Source organism: Arachis ipaensis, chromosome B01 (genome assembly GCF_000816755.2).
Source record: "Arachis ipaensis cultivar K30076 chromosome B01, Araip1.1, whole genome shotgun sequence".
In the NCBI taxonomy this organism is placed as follows: Eukaryota; Viridiplantae; Streptophyta; class Magnoliopsida; order Fabales; family Fabaceae; genus Arachis; species Arachis ipaensis.
In genome coordinates, this window is record NC_029785.2 from 65213765 (window position 1) to 65234085 (window position 20321).

The 20321-nt window shown below is 36.8% G+C and overlaps 2 long non-coding RNA genes across 3 annotated transcripts; both read right to left on the minus strand.

Moving 5' to 3' along the window:
* LOC110271357 lies at positions 9244-10106 on the minus strand. Its single transcript, XR_002362023.1, has 2 exons — positions 9922-10106; positions 9244-9774 (listed from the first exon to the last, which is right to left on the minus strand). It is a non-coding gene; the product is annotated as an uncharacterized LOC110271357 (long non-coding RNA).
* On the minus strand, positions 10886-13439 carry LOC107618355. Of its 2 annotated transcripts, none has more exons than XR_001615208.2 (3): positions 12926-13439; positions 10979-11047; positions 10886-10904 (listed from the first exon to the last, which is right to left on the minus strand). It is a non-coding gene; the product is annotated as an uncharacterized LOC107618355 (long non-coding RNA). The 2 variants fall into 2 exon arrangements; XR_001615207.2 differs by lacking the exon at positions 12926-13439 and adding an exon at positions 11133-11632.

The window sequence follows — 20321 nt, forward strand, 5'->3', positions numbered from 1 at the left end:
CCCCTTTCCCTCCCTTCCTCCGAATAGCACCCACCGCCGCCGCGCCACCCTCTTCCGCGACCACCTCCGACGCCACCGCCGTCATCCCCAGCCACCTCTCTGCCCCACTCTCTCTCTTACGCCTACCAGGTTCCGACGAACGCCACCCTTCTATCCTTCGTAGTTAATTCATATTTTTCTGTTTATGTTCGTCCTTAGGCTAGTTAAATATGCATGTTGTAGTGGATTTTAGGTTATTAGGTAGCCTAGGATGTGGTTAGTGGATTTAGGTCTGTTTAATTGCATTGTTCGTGTTTCTTGTTTTATTCTGCTATTGCTGTGATGATTGTAATGTTCATATGCTGTACTTTCCTGTTTCTTGCTGCTCTGTACACTGCATTTTCATGTTTATATTCCCTATATGTAATTGCAGCTTTAATTTTGATTCATATGAACTATTTGATTGCTGTTTATTTTTCGGGACAATCCAATTTTAGCCGGATGCTGCCCAAATTTCTGTAAAATGTTTTCATTCATGTTTTGGTTTTGGCATTTTGAACTCTGCTTTCCTCTGCTTTAACCAAACCAATTCATGACTGCCAGGGCATGCTTTCTTATCCTTTTTGATTTCCTGGTTCCTAAACTGCATTTTTGATGTTTGATTCCAATTTTTGCTTTCTCTATATCTATTTGAATCATCATCACCCTGTTTTCCTTATTTGGATATGGATTACTTATAGCTTCTAACTGTGAATACTTGTTACTTGAAATATTTTCATTATGCCACTTACTTTAACCCACTTTTTACTAACTCACTAATGTTAACTTCCTAACTCTTTTTCAATTCTAACCAACCTAACCTTTCAAAACTTCTCTTCTGATTTTCTTTAACTTTCTTTTAACATACTAACCATGGCATGATGTTAATTTTTCTATTTAACATGAATTCAATTACATTTTGGATTGTGATTTCTTCTTTTCGAACTTTTAACTCCTATTCAATCCTTAATGCACATTTACTTAGCTCATATTCATTACTCTCCTGTTCCTTTGCTACTATGTGCTTCTTTTGTTAATTGCCTCCTTGTTTTCCTGTTTTTATTATATCCTTAAATTCTATTTTTCAGGATGTTGGACTTCCACAGAAAAGGGAAAGAAAAGGCAACAACTGGCAAACAGAAAAGAGGAGAAGCCTCTATGTCTATCATAGATCTCATGCATAATGCCTCCTTGCGGGAGAAAAATTTTACCCCGCAGGAGAAGGCCGACCAGCTAATCCCTGCTACTGATCCAGTAAAGTTTGCAAACCGATACTGTGAGCAGAGGTATCCAGTATTTGCAGCCTCCAGGAACCTATACCTGGAGAGAACTCTGAAGATCCCAGAAGAACTCCAGCAATACACCTCTGAGCAAATCAAACAAAGAGGCTGGTTCTTCCTGGAAAGACCCCTGACTGAGGTCAATGCATCTTGGGTAAGGGAATTCTACTGCAATTACTTCAAAACCTCCCTAGATGCAGTGAACCTCAGAGGGAAGCAGATTCTGGTTACTGAAGAGGCCATTGAAGAAGTTCTGAAGCTTCTGCTTAAAACTGATCAGCTGGATGGTTATCAGAAAGCTGAGGAGGATATGCACTTCATGCAATTTGATTGGGATGCAGTAAAGGCCCGGATAGCCCTTGACCTGACCGTTCCTTGGATTATGGGTCAGAACACCACCATGCCAAAGGGAATCAAGCGGATTTACCTGAATGATGAGGCTCGGCTATGGCATCAGATACTTAGCAACTTCATTATGCCGAGTACTCACGAGACTTAGATACCAGCCGCTATGATCACCCTCTTATGGTGTGTGATGGAGGGTAAGGACCTGTACCTGCCACGCTTTATCCGGTACTATATGGCCAGGGTCCACGTCCGAGGCACTCTTCCCTTTCCTTATCTAATTACGCAGCTAGGACGTCAAGCTGACGTGCCTTGGGAGGATGCTGATGAAAAGCCACCTGCTGCAGAATGCAAGAAGATTATCCCTCACAGTAGAAACTTTCTGGCTTTGGGCTACAGACCTCCATTCCTCATTGCTACTGCTGACACAGCCACACCATCTACCGGCCCCTCTTCTTCCACAGCTACCCCTGCCACCACCACTGCACATCCACCTGCCCCAGAGCCCATCTATCATCTAGTGCACCGCCTGTTTCGACGGCTTGACCAGATAAAGCGTCACAACAAGCGACGCTATGAGCACCTGAAGCTGATGATACGCTCTGGCGACATCCCCTTCGAGCCTAACACACCATCCGAGGCATCTGAGGAGGAGGCGGATGATCACGAGGCAGAGACCCATCCACAGAGTGAGGCAGATCAGGCAGGCACCCAGCAGGCAATATCACATCAGGAGGCTCCGCCTCAGATTCAGGCTGTAGACCCTGAGATCCCTATTTAGACAGCACCTCCTCTGCAGCAGGCTGATCCTCAGACCACCACCACAGAGACCCCAGCTACCCACCCTTCCAGTGATGACACCCCTTCACACTCTGCTTGAGTGAGCATCGGGGACGATGCTACATTTTAAGTGTGGGGAGGTCGCCATCTCTGGCGTTCTTTTTTTTTTTGGTGAACCACTACATACTTTTTTTATTTATTTTGCTACTTTTCTGTATTTTTATTTTTATTTTTTTTTATTTTCTCAGTACTTATATATATTACTATTTTTATGTATTTATTCTATATTGCACTTTAGTTCATATTTTAGCCAATTAGTTTAGTTGCAATTCTAACTTATTAGTTATAGAAATTGTGGATTAATTAGTATAGTTTACCCTTTTTAGCATAAGATAGCTTAGTTTAAATTGAAAAATACAAAAAGGAAGTAAACTAGGAACTTGAACATAATAGAAACAATCCACACACCTTGTATATATAGCATTACATGTTAGTTAGTTAACAACATTTCATCAAGGAGAAACACTAGAACTTTGAAGCCATTCAATATAAGTTTTACATTGAGAATAATGGAAATTTTTAACTAAACCTGCATGACATACATAAGTGATAAATAATTTTTGAGCTAGAGAACACATAGCCTGTGAGTTTTGAGCTTGATTGTATGGTTACATTCAAACCATAATACTTTCTTCATGTGTGTTCCACCCTTCTTTTTTTATTCTAATGTTCTTTACTTTGTTTTAATCTATATGTCCGATTATAGAATAAAAATACATACCAAGAGAGTGATTGAGGCCATTATTTGATTTTAGCTCACTTATCCCAAAATAGCCTACCCTTTACATCACCCTTGTTAGCCCCCTTGAGCCTTTAAATCCCCTTTTATTCTATCAGCCACATTACTAGCCTTAAGCAGAAAGACAAAATAAAAATCCCAAGTTGAATCCTTGGTTAGCTTAAGATAGGAAATTATGTATGGTTTAAATGTGGGAAAACCTATTGGAAACATGGATGATAAAAACAAAAGATAGAAAAGTTGAAAAGAATAAAATAATTCAAAATAAAAGTTTTGGGAAGCATGCTCATGTGAAATCAAAATAATTGAATTACCATGTACATTAAAAAAAAGTGTTATGAATAAAGGGGACACAAAAGAATTCCCCAAATGTGAAATAAAGCAATGCACATGGGATAAAAATAATAAATATTGAAACATGAGCATGTAACATCAAAAGTGGGAAAATATGGGAAAATAGGTAAAGAAGCTTTGCTTCAGAAAGTATGTATGTTAGGTGAGATCTTAGACTAATTAAGGATTCACTTATTAGCTCACTTAGCCCTATACATATACCCTTACCTTTACCTTGGCCCCATTACAACCTTAACTAAAGACCTCATGATTTTTGGTATGTCTATATTCTATAATTGTTGATTGGTTAGATGAAGAACAAAGTTATAGAAAGTAAGAATAAGAAGAAGAATAGAGTGATTAACCCAATAAACACTGAGTGACTAGAGAGTAAACACAAAATCCAGTGAGGGTTCAATAGCTCATTAACATATATCTCTGCTTGAATTATTAATTGTCTTGCAAGTTTATAACATGTTTTTCTCTCCCATCTCAACTGTAAAAGTGCTTTATCATTATCAAAGGTTTGGCTATATATATATATGACCTTGAGAATGTGAATTAATTCAACTACATGTAAGCTTTATATACAAGTGAATAAAAATAAGAATTGCATGACGCATCATTCATATAGGTAGTTGCATTTAGATTAGATTGCATTGCATGACATTCCACCACTTCAACCTAACATTACTCTTGGACTTAGCATGAGGACATGCTATTGTTTAAGTGTGGGGAGGTTGATAAACCCATATTTTATGATATATTTTGTGCTTAGTTTGAGTGATTTATTCAATCCTTCACCCACTTATTCATATTAATTGCATGGTTTTACTTTCCCTTCCTTATTATGTGATGTATGTGAAAAACATGTTTCCTATGCTTTAAAATTAATTATTTTAATTACCTTTATTTCCATTCGATGCCGTGATTAGTGTGTTGAGTAGTTTCAGATCTTCTAAGGCAGGAATGACTTAAAGGATGGAAAGGAAACATACAAAATAGAAGGAAAGCATAAAACGGAGTTTTTGAAGAAACTGGCAGCCACACGATCGCATGGACGACGCGGCCGCATGCCAAGCGCGAAGAAGAAGCGACGCGGTCGCATGACTGACGCGACCGCGTGCCTTAAGCAGAACACATATGACGCGGTCGCATGACTGACGTGACCGCGTGGCAAGGAAAACTCCGAATGATGCGACCGCGTGACCCACGCGGACGCGTGACAGAGGCCACGCACCAGAAATTGCAGAAAACGCTCCCAGCGAATTCTGAAGCCCTTTTTGGCCCAAATCCAAGTCCAGAAGGCATAGACCAAAGGTTATGAAGTGAGGGAATGCATCCATTCAGAAAGACCACTTTATTTAGTTTTCATGATTTAGATTTAGTTTAGAGAGAGGTTCTCTCCTCTCTCTTCTCTCTTTAGGATTAGGATTTAGAATTAGGATTTTATTCGCTTTCAGGATTATATCTTTATCAGGTTCAATATTCCCTTTTATTTACTTTTGCAATTTAATTTATGAATTCTTCCATGTAACAGATTACTCTTTTGAATTAATGTTATTTGAGGTATTTCAGTTTAATATTGCTTTCTCTTATTTACATTATTGTTATTCCCATCTGAAGACATTTTTTTCCAGTAGATTTACTTTCCTCCTTTTGGTCTTGGTTAAGAAATCCGTAACTCCGGAGTTATCAAACTCAAACATGAATGGTAATTGTTATCTTGTTAATTAAATGAACTTCAATAATCCCAATCTTTTCTTAGGAAATAAATAGGATTCGAAGATCAAACCAATTAATCCCTTGACCTTCCTTTATCTTGGTAAAGGTTAACAAAGTGGAATTAAGATTCGATTCTCATCATCTTGATAAGGATAGCTAGGATAGGACCTCTAATTTCTCATATCTTGCCAAAAGTTTATTTACAGTCATTTATTTATTTTATTTGCCATTTAAATTACTTGTTCTTCATTTACTTTAATTGCCAATTAAACCATTCGCTCCTCATTCTCAAAACCCCAATTTACAATCTCCATAACCAATAATAAGAACATACTTCCCTGCAGTTCCTTGAGAAGATGACCCGAGGTTTGAATACTTCGGTTATCAATTTATTTAGGGGTTTGTTACTTGTGACAACCAAAACGTTTGTACGAAGGGATTTCTGTTGGTTTAGAGACTATATCTACAACGCGACTGTTTTTATGAAATTCTTTACCACCATAAAATCCCAATGTCAAAGGTAAATCAAGTGGACTAATTAGCTTGATCCTCAAGTCCTAATCAATCCCTGTGGGAAGACTAGCTTTAAAGCGATCTAGATCAATTAGTAATCTGCCAATTTCAACCACTGTATTATTTGATCACTCAAGCGTTACCAATTAAACAACCAAAGCCAAAAGGGAAAAATCTAAATTATTTATATAAATAAAGGAAAGCAATCTTAATTCTGAAATACCTCAAATTATATTAAATAGAAAATCAAATCTGAACATGAATGGTTCAGAAGCCAAATTGGCAATAAAAGTAATTAAAGGAAAGCTTTAAAAGATCTGAAAGCAAAAGAGAAATATAAAGTAAAAGGAATATTGAACCTGATAAAGAGTCGGAATACTAAATTGAAATAATAAGAAATCCTAATCTTAAAACCTAAGAGAGAGGAGAGAACCTCTCTCTCTAAAAACTACATCTAAACTATGAAAAGTAAATAATTGAAGACATGATAATGAATGGATGCATTCCCCCACTTTATAACCTCTAATCTGTGCCTTCTTGACTTGGATCTGGGCCAAAAAGGATTTCAGAAATCGCTGGGAGCATTTTCTGTAATTTCTGGTGCGTGGCATCTGTCACGCGTCCGTGCGGGTCACGCGGTCGCGTCATCTGGAGTTTTCCTTATCACGCGTTCACTTCGGTCACGCGTACGCGTCATCTGTGTTCTGCTCATGGCACGCGCTCGCGTCAGTCACGCGTTGGCATCGCTGCCTTTTCGCGCTGGGCATGCGACTGCGTCGTCCATGCGTTCGCGTCGCTGCCAGTTTCTTCAAAAACTCCATTTTGTGCTTTCCTTCCATTTTTGTATGTTTCCTTTCCATTCTTTAAGTCATTCCTGCCTTAGAAGATCTGAGACTTCTCAACACACAAATCACGGCATCGAATGGTAATAAAGGGTAATTAAAATAAAAAATTTCAAAGCATAGGAAACATGTATTTCACATATATCACATAATAAGAAAGGGAAAGTGAAACCATGCCATTTACATGAATAAGTGGGTGAAGGATTGAATAAATCACTTAAATTAAGCACAAAATATATCATAAAATATGGGTTTATCAGTCACATATCCCAATTAGTTCATGTAATTAGCAATTTAGGAGGAATTTATTTTCAAGCTATAGTTGAAGCGAGATAACTCTCTCAAGAATCACAAGAACTCAAGTAGAATAAGTGTCATACTCTCGTTTCACCCAAATTCATAAGATTAAGAATGAAAAAATCCTTGAAATTGAATCAATACATTAATTAAAATAGAAGAATAATAGATCTAATCTATAGAAATAAATAGAGCTCCTAACCTTAACCAAGAGGTTTAGTTGCTCATGACTTGCAGAGAAACTAGGGTTCTGAAAAGTGCAGAAGGAAGCCCCCCTCCAGATTCAAGAGATCTTTTCCCTTTTATACAAACCTAATTTGATTCAGAAATAAAATAAAATAATAAATCTCAAAACTAAAAGATAGTGTTTGTAATTAAAAATTACAAAAAGAAAATTAAATATAACTAATACTAAATGCTAAATCCACTTGATATGCCAAAGAGAGGGTAAATTCGGTTAGCTGCTGGCATTAAATGCCATCTTGGGCGTTTAACGCCCTAAGGGGAGTTATGCGCTTTTGGTCCTGATCCCTTGCCCAAGAAGGGTGCTGCCAGCTTTTTTCTTTTTAGCTCCAAACTCCACCAAATTGCTCCGAATATCACCTGAAATCATAAAAATACTAGAACAACTCAAAGTAGCATCCAGAGGAGATTTTTGGACTAAAATTAAGTAAAACTAAATAAAATCTAACTAAAAACAACTAGAAAATGATACGAGGCCTTGATATGTTTTTTAAGTGATTTCAGATTTAGGAGGCAAAGAGTGGATCAAGGGAATGAAGGAAAAGCATGTAAAAATGGAGAACTCGTGAAGAAATGAAAGAATCGCAAAGGCTGTCAAGCCGACTTCTTCGCACTTAATTGACCATAACTTGAGCTACATAGGTCCAAATGATGCAGTTCTAGTTGCGTTGGAAAGCTAACATCTGGGGCTTCGAAATGATATAAAATTTATCATAGTTTCATCGCGTTTAGAGGCACGCACACGTACTATATGCGTACATGCCAATTTACACGTGATTCATTAAATGCAAATGCGTGGCCAGCAAATTCTAAAGTATTTTGGGCCCAATCCAACTCATTTCTGATACTATTTAACCCAAGGATTGAAGAGGGATGGGACATCTAGTTAATTAGTGAGTTTTATTTTAGTTTTATGATGCTTTAGTTAGTTTCTAGAGAGAGAAGCTCTCTCTTCTCTCTAGAATTAGGAGTAGGTTAGATCTAGATTAGGAATTCTTAGATCTAGGTTAATTTCATACTTTGATTTACTTTTCCTTTAGCAATTCTTGTTCCTCTTCTTCTCCTCTCTCTAGTTTAGCATTTAATTCTTGTAATTCTCTACTTTTATGTTCATGCACTTTTGTTTCTTTTATTTCTCTTTAATGCAATTTATGATTCATGTTCCTTAATTGTTCATTTGATTTGTTGTTGTTTAATTCCTTGCAATTGAGTTGTGTAGATTTACTTTCCTTGCAATTTTAATTGCTTTCCTTTTATGCCTTCCAAGTGTTTGATAAAATGCTTGGTTAGATTTTAGAGTAGATTTTAGTGCTCTTGGCTTCGGAAGGTAACTTAGGAACTCTTGAGTTGCTAATGTCCAAGTAATTGATGATTGGGAGCCATCACTACAAGAAAACAGCTCTATTGCCACGCTTTTAAAGCATGGCGAAAAGCTAAAAAAAGCGTGGCGATAGCTTTTCGCCACGCTTTTTGAGCTACCGCCACGCTTTTGAAAGGGTAGCGTCTGTGAGCGTGGTGGTTGCTCTATCGCCACACTTTTGGTGACCTATCACCACGCTTTTTTTCTGCCACGTTTTTTATAGATTGCCACGTTTAAAAGCGTGGCCGTATGTAGGAGATACGGCCACGTTTTTAAAGCGTGGCCATATGTGAGATACGGCCACACTTTTAAAGCGTGGTGATAGCGATAGATACGGCCACACTTTTAAAGCGTGGCGATAGCTTGAGATACGGTCACGCTTTAAAAGCGTGGTGATAGCCTTGTCAAATTAAAAAAAAAAAAAGCAAGATACGGCCATGCTTTAAAAGCGTGGCGATAGCCTAACTAAATTAAAAAATCATTATTTTGACTATACCTTCATCGCTGTACTATAAATTTTTAGTCCTTTTTTATTACCAAACCTATAAATATAGTATGCAATTTTTATTACAAGAATTTGTATATTCACTAAAATTTGTATATTCACTGAAATTATATTCACTGGAGAATACTATGCTTACAACCTAAGCCAACACACATTCTACAGTGTTGCACAATGCTAGCAAATAAAATACTAATAATATAGTGTGTTCTGTAACTATACAAAATAAGATGATTTGAGCACAACTCCCCCATTTAGGCTACTCAGCTAAACCCTCGACTTTGGGTACAGAAGCACCGTCTTCTGCAGTGGATGCTCTCTTCTGGAAAACTGACCCAAGCTAAATTCTTGCAACAGCATGAGAACTTCCTTCACCAGACTGGCTATCAGCTTTTACCCCTTTCTTCTTCTTTTTGGCCTCTTGTGCCCAACTAGCAAGCCTCACTTGCACATGCTCACGAAATATTGCTGCCTTAAAATGGGTTCCCATCTACAATGTGAAAATAACAAAATTTATGAAAAGCCAAACCAAAATCAAATTTGAACAATTCAGCTTGCACTTTTAATAGCTATGCAAACTCACCTGTGTAACAATGGCATACAGTGGTAGGGTACTGTAGCTACATAGTAGTAGTACTCATAATGCATCAGCTAAGATGTCTAAGTTACCCGATAATTAGCCTTGGAACTATGCAGCGAACTTGTCCCATTATACAAGAGTCAAATCCATATGTAACCTGAGAACACAAGCTATAGGTTATATTCACTACAACAAAGTATAACTATCCTCAACCCAACATATACCTTTCCCTAGAACAAGGAAATTGAGAGTAAGCATACAGAATAAAATTCACGGAAAATGTCACAAATAAAATTATGCTCACCCATATCCAAAAGAAAAATGCTATCTCAAAAGCATCTTGGAAAAGGATAAAGTGGATCAAGAAGAGGAAAAAGTGGGGGCGATGAAATCAAAAGTGATCATCTGATGGTTGTACAACTAATTCACCTTCTATGGCTGCATGCTTTTCAACTACTTCATGAGCTAGTTGCATTATCACATGCTCCAGCTTAGTGCCAATGGCAAGTAGAAGCTAAAAGAATGCAATCCAGAAGAGGAAAGATATAAGCAGTGGAGACAAGCAAAAGAAAAAAAATCATAGGGTCCTTCAACCTATCAAGTTGAAAGCACAAATATATAGACATGCCAACATAAACAGAGTTAACATGTAATATAGGCAATGCAAAAATAAAATAAAATAAAAATGAAAGAAAGAAAGAAAGAAAGAAAAGATAATAGGTCATATTCATAGTCAAATGCAACAAACCTGAATTTAAAAGATGTTTATACCAGTCTTCTAGCAATAGGAAACCAAGGTATGGCTTTATGTTGATAGATTTAATAGTTTAATTTTACTTTTAAACAAGATACACGTGAGTTGATTGCAAAACGTCAAGTAACATTTTTTAATTCTTATGTTGAGTTAAAAAGCCAGAAAAATTGAAATAATATGGCCGTGTAAATGTTCAGGGAAAAAAAAGACACACATGAATAAATAAAAGTTAATAATTTCATCATCATACTTACAATGAAAGGAATAAAAGCTATCTAACAATAAATAAGAGACTTTATTCAGAAACAAACACAATGATGAGTAAGTGAATATAATAAGTAAGAAACTCCTTATAATTAAGAAAAACTCCTTACAATGAATAATATATTGATTGAGGCATCATCAATTATGACACTTCACAATGAATGGGGGCAAAATATTTAAGAGTTCATCAATTGGTGCTGACAGCCACCTGAACTTTTAATTTTCAAGTTCATCAATTGATCAAGTGCACATGCATAAAACACCACAAACTGCAACAAAATAAAGGCATTGATAATATATTTCAAAAAGCAGTACTAACTTGAGAGAGAGAGAGAGAGAGTACCTGGGTGAATTTTGACTTGTAGGTATTCAAAATAGTCCTTTGAAATGATCTCACTAGAACATCAAATACCTAATTAAGAATTTAATGAAGATATAGAAGTTAAGTATATAGTACAAAGTAATCAAAGCAAATATATGCAATGTCTGAAAAATACCTCAGACAACAGGACTCAAGATGCAAAAAAGTCAGCTCAATCAAGCTATCTAATTTCTCAGCAATTGTGTTTCCCTCTAAACTTTTCCTATTTAAATATTCTGCAGCAGGCTGTAATAAAATAAAAAACAACCATGAGATAGCATATAAGATATGTGAAACACACGAAAGTGAAGACAAAATATAGACCACATATTTCTGTTGATAAGATGATATATAGACTGGCAACTAACATACTTAGTAAATTTGAAGAATTACATAATGAATAAAGGTTGGAAATATATTGCTCATAGATGAGCCAATAGCCTAATAGAACCTAACTACATTCATCTTTCAAAACCTGCAACTAATTCTCATAGAAGTTGGCTGAAAAATTAACAGTAAGCTGACTGTAGAACAAGGATTCAAATATGATGCATGAGCAAGACTTTGCCATGATAGGAAAGGAGTTTCATCCATGATCACTGCTAAAAGAAAAATGATGAACCGGCCAAATTCTAATTATAAGTGAGCCAATATAATAAGTGTGTGTTAACATTTCAAGAAAAACTCAATATAATAAGTGAGCCAATATAATATATAAGTGAATCAAGCAAGAATCAGTGAGCCAATATAATAAGTAAGACTTTATTCTTTATTACTTAATCAACTATCTTGATACATAAAATCGATTTGACAAGTGAATCAAGCAAGAATCAGTGAGCCAATATAATATATTAGTGTGTGTTAACATTTCAAGAAAAACTCAATGTAAGTCGCAACACAATGCAGTGAAGATGATTGGGTTTGTTTCAATCCTGTGCTGCTAGACAAAAATATATCAAACCTGCTGCAACAATTCTAAAACTTAATTTGACCAAACATTGAACAAGGTCAAACTAAATATTAAATAGTTACCTTCAATGGGTCAGGGGAACCCTCTGCAACAGGAAGATTTTGACGGCCTGCGATCTCACACTGTGCTTTTTGCGTAGTGAAAACACAAATCAAGAACATGTTCAAGAAACATATTAAAAAAAGGTGTTATTATCATGGAAAAATTGGAAGCTAGAAAACACATGCCAAAAGCAAAGCATTCTGGATGGCATCTGTGGTAGCAACATTACCAAAAATGGTGGTAAAACCCAGCACCTCTACCTCAGGGCATTGAAATGGCATCATAATCGCCATGCCATCATCTGCATAACCATCAAAAGACTAATTCCTTTTCTAATTTTTCACTTCATAAGAATTATTAAACGCACATATATCCTTCAGCACACCAGATTGAAGAACATTAAAAATTAATTTTCATACTTCCAATCTAAAGCATGATAATAACGTAATCTATAATCTAAATTACATCAAAAACTAATTAGCTTTAGAAAATTAAAAAGAACAAATTAAAAAATTCTAGCAACAAATTAAAAAGAAAGTAAAATTTTGTTACCAGTTTTTGTTGATTAGAATAAATAAAAAACAAACAAGGAGAACAAAGTAACAATAATCAGAACATGTTTTAATTAAATTCAGAACAAATCAGACCCATACTTGGAGAACAAATTCAGAAAAAATCACACCACAAAATCTTCTCAACAATATAAAGAAAAATTCTGGTCTTGATCAGCTTCCAGATGGTGTTTGTGTGTTAGGGAAAAATCTGAAAAGGAAAAGACAATGAAAGACAATGAAAAGACAAGGAAATATGGGATTTCGTTTCCCATTCCATCATTACTACACATGTTAAATCACGATTATGGGATTTCAATGAAAGAAATATGCAAAGAAAGCAACAAACGTTTGCCTGAAAAATACCTCAGACAACCTCAGACAACAGGACTCAAGATGCAAAAAAGTCAGCTCAATCAAGCTATCTAATTTCTCAGCAATTGTGTTTCCCTCTAAACTTTTCCTATTTAAATATTCTGCAGCAGGCTGTAATAAAATAAAAAACAACCATGAGATAGCATATAAGATATGTGAAACACACGAAAGTGAAGACAAAATATAGACCACATATTTCTGTTGATAAGATGATATATAGACTGGCAACTAACATACTTAGTAAATTTGAAGAATTACATAATGAATAAAGGTTGGAAATATATTGCTCATAGATGAGCCAATAGCCTAATAGAACCTAACTACATTCATCTTTCAAAACCTGCAACTAATTCTCATAGAAGTTGGCTGAAAAATTAACAGTAAGCTGACTGTAGAACAAGGATTCAAATATGATGCATGAGCAAGACTTTGCCATGATAGGAAAGGAGTTTCATCCATGATCACTGCTAAAAGAAAAATGATGAACCGGCCAAATTCTAATTATAAGTGAGCCAATATAATAAGTGTGTGTTAACATTTCAAGAAAAACTCAATATAATAAGTGAGCCAATATAATATATAAGTGAATTAAGCAAGAATCAGTGAGCCAATATAATAAGTAATACTTTATTCTTTATTACTTAATCAACTATCTTGATACATAAAATCGAGTTGACAAGTGAATCAAGTAAGAATCAGTGAGCCAATATAATATATAAGTGTGTGTTGCTGCTAGACAAAAATATATCAAACCTGCTGCAACAATTCTAAAACTTAATTTGACCAAACATTGAACAAGGTCAAACTAAATATTAAATAGTTACCTTCAATGGGTCAGGGGAACCCTCTGCAACAGGAAGATTTTGACGGCCTGCGATCTCACACTGTGCTTTTTGCGTAGTGAAAACACAAATCAAGAACATGTTCAAGAAACATATTAAAAAAAGGTGTTATTATCATGGAAAAATTGGAAGCTAGAAAACACATGCCAAAAGCAAAGCATTCTGGATGGCATCTGTGGTAGCAACATTACCAAAAATGGTGGTAAAACCCAGCACCTCTACCTCAGGGCATTGAAATGGCATCATAATCGCCATGCCATCATCTGCATAACCATCAAAAGACTAATTCCTTTTCTAATTTTTCACTTCATAAGAATTATTAAACGCACATATATCCTTCAGCACACCAGATTGAAGAACATTAAAAATTAATTTTCATACTTCCAATCTAAAGCATGATAATAACGTAATCTATAATCTAAATTACATCAAAAACTAATTAGCTTTAGAAAATTAAAAAGAAACAAATTAAAAAATTCCAGAAACAAATTAAAAAGAAAAAGTAAAATTTTGTTACCAGTTTTTGTTGTTCGCGTAGGTTATCAACAGCACAGTAGCGATCTTCCATGTACTCCCTCCTCCCTCTCTTGCAATAAACTGAGAAGCCATCACGCTCCTCCTCCACAACATCACGCGACGCCGCAGCAGAGGGTGTGGACAGAATCCCAAAGGCCTCTTCCTCTTCAAAACAGTCCATTTGGTGATGTAGCGGAAGCGGAAACGGCAGCAACACCGAAAAGCGAAGCGGGAATAGGCGACTTGGGAAGATGAAGATGCAAAGGCAAAGAAAGAGAAGAAGGAGAAGGAGAAGAAGAAGAAGTGGGAGAAGAGCAAGGCAACGCCGTAGCTGGGACTCGCGAAGGCGCCATGAGAGGGACGACGAACTCACCACCGCTGCTGCCATCCCGAGTGTCTGCGTGAAAAGGATGGAGGAGGAGTGCTCGAACGAAGAAAATGAGGGAGAGAGCGAGGCGCCGCTGCTGCGTGAATTAGGGTTAGGGGAATGGGGCAACAAGGGTTTTGTTAGTCCGTTCTCACTCATACATACAAAATAATTTTTTTTTCTTTTGAAACCTTTTGGCCACGCTTTTGAAGCGTGCCAAAAAAATTACAACAAACGGCCACGTTTTTAAAACGTCACTATAATAAAATTCTATCGCCACGCTTTCAAAGCGTGCCTGTTTCTCTCTATAGCCACGCTTTTTAAGCGTAAAAAAAAAGCGTAGCTACATCTCGAATCAATTGCCACTCTGATAAAAGCGTGGCCATAGACCCTTTTCACCACGCTTTTTAAGTGTAACAAGAAAAAACGTGGCTAAATCTGTAATCAAACGCCACCCTCACAAAAGCGTGGCCATTGACCATTTTTGGCCACGCTTTAAGAAAAAAACGTGGCCATAGGCCTTTTTTCTTGTAGTGCATTAACTCTAGATCTCACTAATTGATTTGGTGAAGAACTAGGACTTTTGGACTTGGATTGATATAGCTTACTTGACTTTCCTCTACTATTAGTTAGGGGTTGACTTAGTGGTATTGATCCTTGCCAATTCTCTTGTTGTGGTTAGTGATAGGAATAGAGATCCTTGACTACCAAACCTTGCCAAGACCTTTGTTAGTTGTTAGTTTATTTTCATTGCCATTTACATTTCATGTCTCTTATCCCAAAAACCCCAAAATATCTCATAACCAATAACAAGACACTTTGTTGCAATTTCTAGGGAGAACGACCCGAGGTTCAATACTTCGGTTTATAAATTTTAGGGGTTTGTACTTGTGACAAACAAAATTTTTGTATGAAAGGATTATTGATTGGTTTAGAAACTATACTTCGACGAGATTTCAATTGTGAAATTCTATACCATCAATTTTCCATTCATCATTTATCCGCAAACCCCCTTCTTATACTCATAACCGATAAGACGCGCACCTCACTGCAATTCCTTTGAAAAATGACCTGAGGTTTAAATACTCTCGGTTTTTATTGGTTTGCACTTGTGACAATCAAATTAAACTTTGATTGTGAGTGTTAATTGTCGGTTTGGACTATGCTTATTACGAAATTCTATTAAGAAATTCTAGAGCGACGATAATTCCTCCATCAAGTTTTTGGTGCCGTTGCCGGGGAATTGTAATATGTGCTTGTTATTGGTTATTGTATATATATTAATATTGTGAACAGTTTGCTTTTGTTTCTTTGCTAGTTGTATGAGTTTGTTTGTCTTTGTTTCTTATTAGCTTTTGTTTCAATTTTCTCTTTTTACCTTGAATTCTCACCCATTTGGCTATGAGTTTGGTTACAACTATATTGATGGAAATGAGAGCCTCAATGATGGATCGCAATGTGGATCAGGAATTTGATAGAGCGAGGAGATGCATGCTTTTAGACAACCTTCTTGGCAACAACCTCCTCTGGTCTCTTATGGTTATAATCCATCCCGTAATGTGTACCAGTCTAATGGATATGGTGTATCTTCTTATGGTCATCAATCACCACCACCATATGCCTATGAACAACATCCTCAACATAGGCCTGATAAACCCCATTTGTAGGGTTTATCTCGTGCTTAATTTAGGTCATTTTATGAACTTTTTCCCACATTTATTCAATGAAATAGCATGGTTTCATGATTGTCTCCCAATTTGTGCTTAAGTGTGAAAACATGCTTTTTAGGCCCTTAATTGTTAATTTTAATTCACCTTTGATTCTACTAGATACCTTGATATGTTTGTTAGTGATTTCATATTGAAAAGGCTAGGAATGGATCAAAGGAATGGAGAGAAAAGCATGCAAACTGGAGAAATCATGGAAAAGCAAGGATTTGGGATGAGATCAACAATGCGCACGCACAGCAGACGCGCACGCATGAGATGATGAGATCGCATGGCGACGCGTGCGCGCATATGACGCGTACACATGGATGGAAAAGTGTCAAGCGACGCGCACGCGTGACGTACGTGTACGCGTCGGTGTTCGCACGTGACTCACTTAAAGGCAATACGCTGGGGGCGAATTCTGGGCTTCCCAGGCCCAAATCCAACTCACTTCTGATGCTATTTAACTCAAGGAATGAAGAGGAATCAACACACTACTTTATATTTTAGTTCTCGTCTATTTTTTGGAGGGAAAGTTAGTTTTAGAGAGAGAAGCTCTCACTTCTCTCTAGAATTAGGATTAGGTTAGATACAGATTAGGATTTCTTAGATCTAGGTTAATTTCATGCTTTGATTTACTTTTTCTTTTGTAATTCTTCTTCTTCTACCTTTCCTCTCTCTAGTTTTGCATTTAATTCTTGTAATTCTCTACTTTTATGTTGATGCACTTTTGTTCTTCTATTTCTTCTTTAATGCAATATATGATTCATGTTCCTTTATTGTTGAATTGCTTAGTTCATTTTACTTTCCTTTTATGCCTTCCATGTGTTTGATGAAATGCTTGGTTGGATTATAGAGTATATTTTTTCCCTCTTGGCTTTGGTAGAGTAATTAGTGACTCTTGAGTTATCTAATTTCTTTGTTGATTGATAATTAGAAGTTGCTAATTAGCTTGAATGCCACTAAAGCTAGTCTTTCATCTAGATTAGGCTAGGACTTGTGGACTCAAGTTAATTCATCCACTTGACTTTCCTCTATGGTTAGAGGTTAACTAAGTGGGAGCAATGGGCAATTGTGGTCACAATTGAGGAGGATGACTAGGATAGGACTTCCAATTCTCATACCTTGCCAAGAGCTTTGTTAGTTGTTAGTTTATTTTCATTGCCAATTACTTTTCTTGTTTTTTATTCCAAAAACACCAAAACATACCTCATAACCAATAACAAGAACACTTTATTGCAATCCTAGGGAGAACGACCCGAGGTTTAAATACTTCGGTTTATAATTTTAGGGGTTTGTACTTGTGACAAACAAATGTTTATATAAAAGGATTATTGTTGGTTTAGAACCTATACTTGCAACGAGATTTCATTAGTGAATTCTTAACCGTCAAAAATCAATTCATCAAGGTCACAACCACCATACCCACAAGCCCCACACCACCAATTACCCCACGTGATCCTAACACATATCCACCATACCACCAACCTCATGTGCCTCACCCTTGTGACCATTATGAACGAGTACCCGTAGAACCACCCTCATTCCAACACCAATACCCCTAAGAGCCACCACCTCCATATAAAACACGTCAATATTCTCACCAATATGAACTACCTTCCAATTATGAACCCTTTCTCCCAAATAATGAACCCTCCTATTCACCCAAGCACTCATAGATGACACACTCATTTCATTTCTTCAAGAGCAACGTGAAGCTCGAAGGAGGCTAGAAGAATTCATAGCTACCTTGACCGAGGTTATAAGCAACTTAGCCTCACAATGCTCATGCAATTAAGACACTCCCATGGCTGAATATGGACAATCAACTGAAGAGCGGAGTATGAAAGAGAGGTTAGAATCTCAAGTGAAAAATGAGCAGTGGTCTTATGTATTGGAACAAGTGGAAGAAGCTAAAATCGTTGAAGAGGAAGAAGTGCTTGAAGACTTAGGAGATGTTGTGCATCCTTGTAGGAGATGTTGAAGAGGATGATGCACAACCTAAATTGGAAGAATATTGCGAAGTTGCGAATATTTCTACAACCTAAAGAGTACGCGCATATTGTGAATTGATGAGCGGATATTTTATACACTTTTTGGCATCATTTTCATATAGTTTTCATTATATTTTGTTTAAGTTTTATTCCATTTTCATAGGTTTTAGTGCAAAATTCTTGTTTTTGGATTCTACTTTCAGTTTGTGTGTTTTATGATGATTTCAAGTATTTTCTGGCTGAAATTGAGGAGCTTTGGAAAAAGTCTGAGTCAGAGATAGAGAAAGGACTGCAAATGCTGTCAGGATCTGACCTTCGTGGACTCAACAGAGCATTTCTGGAGCTACAGAAGTACAAATGGTGCGCTCTCAATGACTATGGAAGGCTAACATCCGGGGCTTTCCAAAAATATATAATAGTTTATACTTTTCTTTGGAAGTGAATCCAAAACTGGCATTCAACTCCAGTTCTTCACCCTCTTCCTGGCGTTGGACGCCCAAAAGGGAGCATCTGGTGTCCAACGCCCAAACAGGAGTCCAAGGCTGGTGTTCAACACCCAAGAAGGGTCCTAGGACATGGAGACACCCTTAGCTCATCCCAAACACATACCAAGGGGACCCAGAAAGTGGATTTTCGCACTACAAGACTAGTTTATCTTATTCTTGTAATTCTTAGTTAGCAGATTAGTATATATAGGAGGAAATCACCCTTGTTTGGGATCTTCTTCTTCCCCTACTTATACATTCGAACACTATTCTATGTACAATATGAGTCACTAACCTCCTAGGTTAAGGTTAGGAGCTCTGCTGATTCTTATGGATTAATAATATCACTATTCTATTTCAATCTATGCTTGATTCTATTCTAAGATGTATCTTCGTTCTTCATCCTAATGGATTGGGAGTGCAACTTGACCGTCATCCCTGTTCACATTGGTTCTTGCGAGTCCTTGATGGGATAGAATTGAACCACAAGGTTGATTATACATCTCTTAGACGGCTAATCCACGGCTTCGTTGGGGACTTCTCGAGACATCAGTTCTGTCGAGGTGCGGGAAGATTAGGGCCTGTGTGGTATAGGCTAGAACCAATGGAGCAGCATGCTCTGATTCGGAGGATCAGACCTTATCTGTGGCGTTTTGAGTAGGATCACCAAGGGAATGGACTGCTAGAGCTTCACCCCCGTTCAAATTGGATGACCGTGGACTCGGCGTTTGATCTGAAGCAGAGGAGATTAATGACCGTTGATCCTGCGTTAAGCATATACAGCCTGCCATGGAAAGAATCAATCAGAAGTTGGAGTAGATGGTGAGAAAAGTTGATCCAGAAGGAAGAAGCATCTTCGAAGCCTCAACCGTTCTCATACCATTGATTTCACACCTATCTAGTAATGTTTTATTTATTTATCTTCTTTTATGTATTTCTCGTGACAACTATATTTTCTATTCGCCTGACTAAGATCTGCAAGGTATCCATTGCTTGCTCAAACCAACAATCTCCATGGGATCGATCCTCAATCACCTGAGGTATTACTTGGATGACCTGGTGCACTTGCTGGTCTATCTGTGCGAATACTGCGGAACCAATTTCGTGCACCAAGTTTTTGGCGCCGTTGCCGGGGATTATTCAGATTTGACAAACTACCGGACTATCTTGTTGCTTAGATTAGGTACTTTTTAAGGTTTTATTTCTCTTTTAATTATATTTCTTAATTGAAAACTTTTCATAAACTCTTCAAAACCTTTTCTTTTCTTTAGTAATCTTTTTCCTTCGTTTGAATCTTGTGTCAATCTTTAAGTTTGGTGTCTTTTTGGTGTTTCTTTGTTTTTGTTTCCTTAGTTTTTCGAAAATTGTTCTTTGTTTTCCTTCTTGGTGTTGAAACTATTCTTGTTATTTCTCTTGTTTGATTTCAAATTTTTTTAGTTTGGTATCTCTTTGTGTTTTTCTTTTCTTAAATTTT